Genomic DNA, 9,359 nt, shown 5'->3' with positions numbered 1-9,359 from the left:
TAACAAATGTACCATCTACATATAAAATGTTATTGCCTGTATTTCCTATGTTACTTTTGTGTAACCTAAAGCTTCTTTGAAGATAAAGCAAAAAAAAATAAGACACTAGGGGAACAGATGGAAGAAAATGTAACTGTACATAAAAGATAACAGATCTTAGGTGATGAAAAACACAATGAAAAATTTTTAATTTTTATATTTTTGTTATTATTTTACTTTATTGTTATTATTGTTTATTTTTTGGCTTTGTTTTAGGAGAGGTTTTGGATCACAGAAGAGTAACAACTATGGCAGGGGAGAATCACACATGTGGGGTATTGGTGATGGGGGTGTGTTGGGGTACACCTGGAGTATGCCTCTATGACATATGAATATATTCAAGTGCTCATTGGGTGTTGTCCCAGTGGGTGGAGACCCACACGATAATCAAAAGACTATGTGAATTCCCATCCTGGGAAGTCCTGTTACATTCCCTAATAGAGTGGCAAGAATCCCCCAAGTGCATGGTCAGTGCCTAGCAAAGATGGACAGACCATTATGCCAGTCCCTTGATATTGATGTTTGTACTTATGAACCTCATTCTTGTGAAATTGGAACTTAGCCTAGTATTATATATTGCCTAAGAGTTACCTCTGGAAAGCCTCCTTGATTGCTCAAATGTTTGCCAAACTCAGCATATAAATGCACTACTTCCCCCCACCTCCTGGCATGGGACATGACTCCTGGGAATGAGCCTCCCTGACACTGAGAGATTATTACCAAGCACACTAGTGATGCACTTTGAAAAAGACCTTGACCAAAAGGGGAAATGGTAAATACAAATGAAGGGTTTTTTTAAACTTTATTATTTATTATTTTTTTTACTTTAAAAAAAAAAATTCTTTCCCCTCCCCCCCCCCCAGTTGTCTGTTCTCTGTGTCTATTTTGCTGCATGTTCTTTTTGTCCACTTTCTGTGTTGTCAGCGGCATGGGAATCTGTGTCTCTTTTTAGTTGCATCATCTTGTGTCAGCTCTCCGTGTATGCAGTGCCATTCCTGGGCAGGCTGAACTTCTTTCATGCTGGGCGGCTCTCCTTACGGGGTGTACTCCTTGCGTGTGGGGCTCCCCTACGTGGGGGACACCCCTGCGTGGCACGGCACTCCTTGAGCACATCAGCACTGTGCATGGGTCAGCTCCACACAGGTCGAGGAGGCCCGGGATTTGAACCACGGACCTCCCATGTGGTAGACAGATGCCTTATCCACTGGGCCAAGTCTGTTTCCACAAATAAGTTTTTATGGTTAAAAGATTTCAAAGTGATTCCAGAGGTTACACTAATGCATGTCTCAGGACAATCACATTGACTGCCACAGTAAACAGTGCCTCAAACAGGAGGGATCCTGAGGGCTCTAGAGACATCTAGACACTATAGGTAGGACAGACAATCTCAGGAATCCAACTCCTTATCAGTGGGCTTACTTTGCAATATATGCTCCGCAATGTAACAGAGTTAACTCTATTATAATTTCCCCACATATGGCTTTTCTGCCCCTTTTATTTGAACCTATGATTAGCACTACACTCATTAAATATATGTCCAGAGATTTAAATATTTGGTCTATTCATATGCAGATTGAGAGCTGAATCCTGGCAGAGTTGCAACACCTATTCTCCAGGTCATTGGATTTGCCCATGACAACTAACAAAGGATAATGATGGACAATGCCCATCCCAAAAAACAGAAAGTATCTACAACTGTAAGCAAGATAGTTCCATCCATCTGCCCCATGGGATCTGGGCCCCTCTCAATCAGAAATGGAGTGGGCATCACCACTCCCAAATCCTCAAGACTGAGGAATGAACAAACATAGGGGGGAATGTAAATATGGACTAAAGCAGACATTATTCTAGCAATGGAAGAACTTTTAACATTGATATAAAGACACTGGCCACCAGAGTTTTCTGAGGGGAGGGAGAGGGAAGAACAGTTGTAACATGGTGCATTTTGGGGACATTGGAATTGTCCTGCATGACATTGCAATGATGAATAGAGGCCATTATACATGTTGTCAAAACCTATAAAATTGTGTGGTGCAAAATGCAAACTATAATATAAACTATAGACTATGGTTATTAGCTATGCTTCAATATGTGTTCATCAATTGTAACAAATGTACCACACTAACAAAAGATGTTAACGGGGAAAAGTTTGAGAGGGGGAGAGGGTGGGGTATATGGGATACCCCGTATATTTTCAATGTAACATTTGTGTAATCTTAAGCTTCTTTAAAAATAATAATAATAAAAATAAATAAAAAAGGAGAAAGAGGACCTTGGCATAATTAAGTTGTAAGTTTACACCAGTTCAAATCAAGAAACATTAATCAAGGTTCTCATTTGTTTCTTGCATATGTCTTCCTCCTTGATATCTAAGTGCCTGCAACCTGTAGACTTTTTGTGTCATAAGCATTAATTATGTAATTTTTGATAGGCAGCAATGATATAATGCTCTCACCCTTCCACTCAGCTTGATCAGATTATGCTATACAAAAGCATTATGTTATATTTGCTTCTGATTTTTTAAATAAAAAAGACATTATAGAATCATTTCAGATCTCCAGTGCATACATCCCAATCCCATCCTCTGCCCTTCCTTCTCCAGGGGCTAGGCACTCCCAAGAATTTGGTGTTTATCATTTTGCGGTATGTTTTCATAGTGTTACTAAGCAATGTATCAATAAAAATATATAATGTTGTTTTGCATGCTTTAAACTATGGAATAAATGGTATCATTCAAGAAGTGTAAGGGGAAAAAATGGATTTTTAAGGTTCAAATTACTCTTAGCATAACTAAACATATTAAGCATAAAACGCCCTTCTTAAAAGCTCTCTACTTGGATCATGGATAAAGAACTCCAAAACGTTATTTTTCTTTATGCCCAATGACTAGATTTTCAAAATAGAGTTAAAAGTGCCTATTTATTTGCAACAATTTTCAAGAAATCTTAATATTCTTTCCACATAACTACATTAATTTCCATCAGTTTAATGACAACTTCATGACAACAAATATACAATAGTTATATTTTCTTAGACTGTAATGAATTTTACTTTGTGAATTAAAAAGGAACAAGTTCCCGTACTAAAGTAATGCTTTAATTTAGCATTATAGTGATTCTCTTAAAATGGAACATAGTGGGATTGAATGCATCTTATTATTATTTAATCAGTATATAGACATGAAAGAACCAAAGTTATAATCATTAAACAAAACAAAATAAAATGCTATAGATTTCGTAAGTACTAGTCAGCCAAAGGGTGCTGATGCAAGGAACCAGAACTCTGTTGGCTTTTGTAAAGGGTATTTATTTGGGGTAGAAGCTTATAGTTACAAGGCCCTACAGAGTCCAACTCAAGGTACCATAAGACGTACTTTCTCACCCAAAGTCTGTTGCCACATGTTGATGCAAGATGGCAGGTGATACCTGCCAGGTTTCAGCCTCCTCCTCCCTCTTAAGTCTCCTCTGTGTCCAGCTTCTTCCTGTCTCAGCTCTAGGCTGGCATAAGGCTCATCTCTTTCCCTGGGACCCATTTCTTTCTGGGCTCAGCTGCTCAGTTCTCTTCACAAGGTCACCTGTAGACTATCAAGTTCATCTCTCTTCCCAGGGCCTCTGCCACGTCTAATGAGCTGTCTCTCTTCTTCTGTGTTCTTCTTCTTTCTGTATCTACTTCCACATGAGGGTCTGTTTTATCAGCCCACCAAGAGGACTGGGACTCAACGCTGAGTTGCACTCTAATGACATAGTTGAATCAAAGCCCTAATCTTAACATAAATTAATCAGACATCTCAGCTGTATCCAATACAATCAAAGGGTTATCATGCCAGAGGAACAGACCAGTTTACAAATATAATCTCTCTTTTCGGAATTCATAAATAATCTCAAACTGCCACAAATATATCTTAAAATTTTCCCAGAACTGTTTAAAGAATGTTTTTTTTAAAAACTACCTACAATAATACTACATCAGAAGTTTCTATACACCCTTCTCAAAGAAGTAAACACAAATTTAAGTCATATAGAATAATTGAAGTGAAATATCATCTACAAATTTGGTAGAATTGGTAAATAGATTTATATTATGTTATATTATATTACATTAGGATATATTGACATATTATATTACATTACACTATACTGTACTGAGAACCAAGAAAATCCACAGAGAAGTTTGATTTCAGACATAATTTCAGATCTCTTTATACACTAAATTTTTTGCAAAAACTATTTAGAGAGTTGCAAACCTATATGGATAGCTGGATGGAAGGAATGAGGTTTGCTTTATCTTCCTTACCATACCAACTACTTCTGAAAGTTCTTTTCAAGGACAAAACAACCAAAAGAAAGGAGTGAACTGGGGAAAGAGAGGCAAAGTCTGCACATTTGACAAGTAAAATAATGAGCTCCTGACCCATCACATTTTGAGGGTCAAATGATGCAGTACTAAATAACTTAACATGAGTCTAAAATTGAAGAATGAGTAAATAACTTGTGTGAGAAGGTTTCAACGTGCAGGTATGACCATGTTCTGGTTCACTCAATTGCATTTTGTATTTAAAACACAAAATAGACATTGTCTGTGGTGCGGTAAAGCTGAAGAAAGAGAGGGAAAAGATGTGCCCTGCAAGAAACGTCTTAAAATGACAGGTTAGACTAAGGGCTGGCTTTCTCAACTTCTCATCAGCATTTCCTATTGGGAAATGAATCTTTGATGGCTTATGATGACCTTTCCTCTGCCATCTTCTAGCAGTTTATTCTCTAAACACCTTTCTCTGTTCTTCAGTATGCCTTTCCTCAAAATATCTAGGCACTGCAGGGGCACAAGTCACTGTAAAAATACACACACTATTTCATTCTACTTTGAGGAACTCTCAGGTTGCAAACTATATATAGAAAAGGAGTTAATGGAAGGTGTCTGCCACAAGCCCTCAATTGTAGAGACTGCACTGTTGATATTGGATAGCTTCTTAGCAGTCCACTTCATGCCAACACTTGAGCTGAAGCAGCCAGTTCAGCATGTTCAGAGAGTGTTCTGAAGAGGATAGAGTACCAGCTCTGGGGTTAGAGGGCCACAGATTTAAATCTTAGCTCCACCCAGGGCTAGTTGTATGTCCTGTGAAGGTAGTTAATCTCTCTGAACCTCAATTTTTTCCATCTCTGAATCCAGTGCACAAATGCCTGCCTTCAGTGTGGAGATAAATAATAAAGACGATGTACCCGTATTGCAGAAAGAGTGCTCTTAGAATATCCAGGGGCTCCTATGGCAAGCTCCAGTCAATGGAGTAGGAGACAAAGTGACCCAATCCACAGGTAGCTGAGGCAATTCAATGTCTCTTCCATCCCCATCTTGCTGGGTTGCAGCGACCTTGGAGGCTGTGTACAAAGTGGCTTAGCTACAAGGTGGAAAAGGGCTGCGCATCCACATAGCACTTTGTGAGAGCATGAAACAACCCTTTGTTATGCCAAGCTACGGAGGTGAGGTTTTGGAGTTTATTTCCTATTGCAGCACAGGGTAGACCAGTGGTTCTCAATGTAGTACCTGTATCAGTTTCACCTGGGCACTTGTTAGTAATGCAAATTTTCATATCTCACCTCTGACCTGCTAACTTAGAAATTCTGGAGAGTAGGTTTTACAATCTGTTTTAACAAGCACGTCAGGTGATTCCGATGTATGCTCAAGTTTCAGAACCATGATTTAGACCATCTTGACTAATCCAACCGACCACAGAATGAGTGTTCAAAAATGGTAGTTTTGGTTATTTAATCAAACAAACTACTTGTGACAGAGTTATTGCCACTATGCAAAAACATAACTTGTGGTTATGTTCCTCATTATGGAATGTGTTAGTCATATTTTATAAGTGGAATCTGAACCCAAGCAAATACCTGCTCCTTACTCTATTTGGAAATGAAGATACTGAACTGCTAAGATGCTCAAGGAACATAGGTTATGGTATTCCAGATGTTAAAGTCAAGTTTATGGTTGCAATTAAATTGATATGTGAGATTCACTGGTGAAGTTTGGAACTCAAATCCCCCAAATTTATAAATATTTTATGATCAATTATGCTACCCAGCTGCAGTTACCAAATGGTACACCTAATAATAAAAGTTGTAATTGTACAGTTGTATAATGTTTACAGAATTCATTAATCTGACTGAAGCTATACCACGAAGTGTGTGTATGTATATATGTGTGTGTGTAGCAAGGTTGACCCTCTTTGATAAAATATTTACATTTAATTCTAATGAGATTTGTTGCAATTTTGTCTTCTTTCCTCTTCTTTAGTCATCAGTGTCAGTGAAGATTTTTAAATTTTGCTTTGGCCCTCAGTGCTTTCCAAGCTGTTGTCATGAAATTTTGGTACCCAAACCGAATAGTACAGGTTCCTTAGGCTAAACCATAAACATATCCTATGATGATTTTGGAAAAATTTACAATGGCCAAAAATCTTTAAATTAAGTTATACAGAACCTAAGGTTTTGATTCTAAGACAACAGCCCCCCTCTTCTCAAGTCTAGCCTCATTAATTTAATGTGATTACCCATTTTTCTCCCCAAAGTGCTGCATGATGTATATGTATTTGTTCAAACTGAAGTGAGTTGAAATACATTTTTGTTTTGAGAATCTGGTGACATGCTTGAACCTTTCTTGGAGATCAGATCTGGAAATCACCTTTCTAAGGATATTTTTATTTATTATTTTTCACTAGTATGGACAAGGTGAAAAAATAACAGTGGACTTTTTCCCTCATAGGTTTTTACTTTAAGAAGTAGTAGACAACTCTATATTATCATTTGGAAATGTTGATGCCAGTAGGAATCAGAATTTTCCTACTTTGTCTCTATTGAGAGATTTTGTATTTTATATAGTATCAGGCCATTACAGTCCTATTTTCATCTTCATTCTCAAAACCTAGATGGAATCCTCCACTAACAAATGAATTTTTAAAATAAACTCCTCACTTCTCTGTTTTACTAGTCCTTAAACATTCATTCACACTCACTTTGGAGTTCATACCACCTGCAGAATCCACTCATCATTCATTTAACAAATATTTCTCCCCTTTCTTTATTTTTTCTATTTTATCTTAGTTCCCATTCTTGTTGCCTCCTTTCTATAAGCAAATTTTCTGATATGTTTAACAGGTAGCTTTTTGTTTGTCTTCTTGCCAAATGTGTTCTGCTGTTATTCATGTATGCATTTTTAGTTTTTGTAAATGGCGTTGTGTTACATATCTTATTTTCCTCCACACTTTTTTTTCACTGAGCACTATGTTTTTAGATAAAATGATATTGCCATATATACAGTCAATCCATTATTTCCAACTCTTGCACACTTTTTGTGGACACTTTTCCTACTACTGGGTATAAAGTGTCAAACAAAATAATTCATGGTTCCTGTTTCCACAGAGTTTATTTTCTAGTTAGGAAAACACACATTAAATTATCCACATTAGGGGAAATTCCATCCATTTATTCAGCTATTTATTTAGTGCTTTCTATGTGCCAAATATGATGCTAAGTACTGGAGATAAAATAGAGAACAAGATAGAACAGATAATTGCCCTCATGAAACTTATACTCTGGATTATTGTCCAGGCCTTAGAGTTCATGGTAAGGGTTTAAAGTCAGTGGAAAATGATTAAATGGTTTTATGCTTCAGGGTGTGGTGATGAAGTTTGGAATTTCATTCTTGATATAGTGTGGATAGTAGATAGAAGGGAGCAAGAATGGATCCGGGTAAACCAGGTAGGAAGCTGTCGCCCTCAAACAGTTGAGAAATGTGAGTGGCTTCCATGGAGTGGTGGTAGTGGAACAGAAAAGAAAGACGGTTGGCATGACTTATTTTGGAGATAGAACTAACAGGATTTGCTGGTGGAATAAATGTGAGGAATAAGGAGGAATCAAGAAGTATCCCTTGGATTCTAGACTAGAAATGAAGATGGAAAAGATAGGGTGGGGTCTGTTTTGGGGAGAAAAGGATAAGTTCTATTTCACTCATGATGCCTATGAGATATCTAAATGGAAGTGTCAGGAAAATTAGCCTATGAATCTGACTCTAAGAGAAGAGCTGGGGGCTGAAGTTTCAAATTTCAGAGTCATAGCATATAGATCTTTTAAAATCATGAAAATTAATAAGAATGTAGAGAGAGGCAAAATGGGGACCCATTACAGAGACCACATGAACCCAACACAGAAACTAGATGGAGGAGGAGTCAGCAGGGAAATTATAAGATATTATTCAGAGAGATTCTACTGTATTTGTGCCAGTGAGTGTCTATATGTTTCCCTAATACCCTTAGTCAAAGCTGTTTTTCTGACGAGATGGGGAAGGAAGGTTAATTAGAAGGATACAAAGAGTAAATGATGATGAGAAAGATGAGAAAGTAGACATGGTACATGCAGACAAATCCTTAGTGAATTTAGGGGTGAGTGGGAGGAACAAGATAGTGCAATATTTGGAGGGACATTTAGGATTAAGAAGAAGAGAGTGAGCCTTAAACATGATTAAAATGTGATAAATAGAAGCATCAAGGTAATGGATGGTGGAAGGTTTCTGAAAGGCTGGACAAGATGGAATCCAAAGCCCGAGGCAGCCTCTGGCTGGTGGTGGGAAGCAGGGCAGCCCCCATTTGGCAGCATCTACAGTATGCCTTTCTCTGGAGGCTGTTTCATCAGCAAAATGAGATAGCAGGAGAAACTACTTTGAGAGCTCTGTTTAAATGGATTTCACAATGCACAGAAGGAAAGGGGCCTGCCTCCTTAAAAACTAATTTGTTCACAGGTCGCTGTCAAAGAAACTAGGCCTCAAAACAGGATGTCATCTATAGACTTGAGCAGACAATCTGATTCTATATTGTTGCAGGACAAATAGGGATTGAGAGAAGGTTCTCTGGAGGAAGAAAATAACTCTCTACTGTCTGAGAAGAAACCTTAACAGGCTTTGACAGAAACCCAGAGAAATTTTGCAGCCTTTCATTTGTATTCATCAAAAAGCTGAAGGCTCCCTCATTTTTTTTTTTTTTTTTTCTCAGCTTAGGCAGGCATAGAGAGCAAAAGACAGTTTCTCCAGGATAAATAAAATTCAGGGGTATCAAAATAAGTGGAGGACATTGATTAGCTAAGTGGGGAGTGACCAGAAGACTTTATAATGCCTTTTCAGCATCTACTTGGTCACAGGTCAGCGTTACACTTTCTTTAAGACCTTATCTAGGCGGCAGACTTGGCCCAGTGGTTAGGGCATCCGTCTGCCATATAGGAGGTCCCCGGTTCAAACCCCGGGCCTCTTTGACCCGTGTGGAACTGGCCCACGCGCAG

Source organism: Dasypus novemcinctus, chromosome 2 (assembly GCF_030445035.2).
Source record: "Dasypus novemcinctus isolate mDasNov1 chromosome 2, mDasNov1.1.hap2, whole genome shotgun sequence".
Taxonomy (NCBI): Eukaryota; Metazoa; Chordata; class Mammalia; order Cingulata; family Dasypodidae; genus Dasypus; species Dasypus novemcinctus.
The sequence above is the reverse complement of the archived record's forward strand: the minus strand, read 5'-3'. Positions refer to the sequence as shown.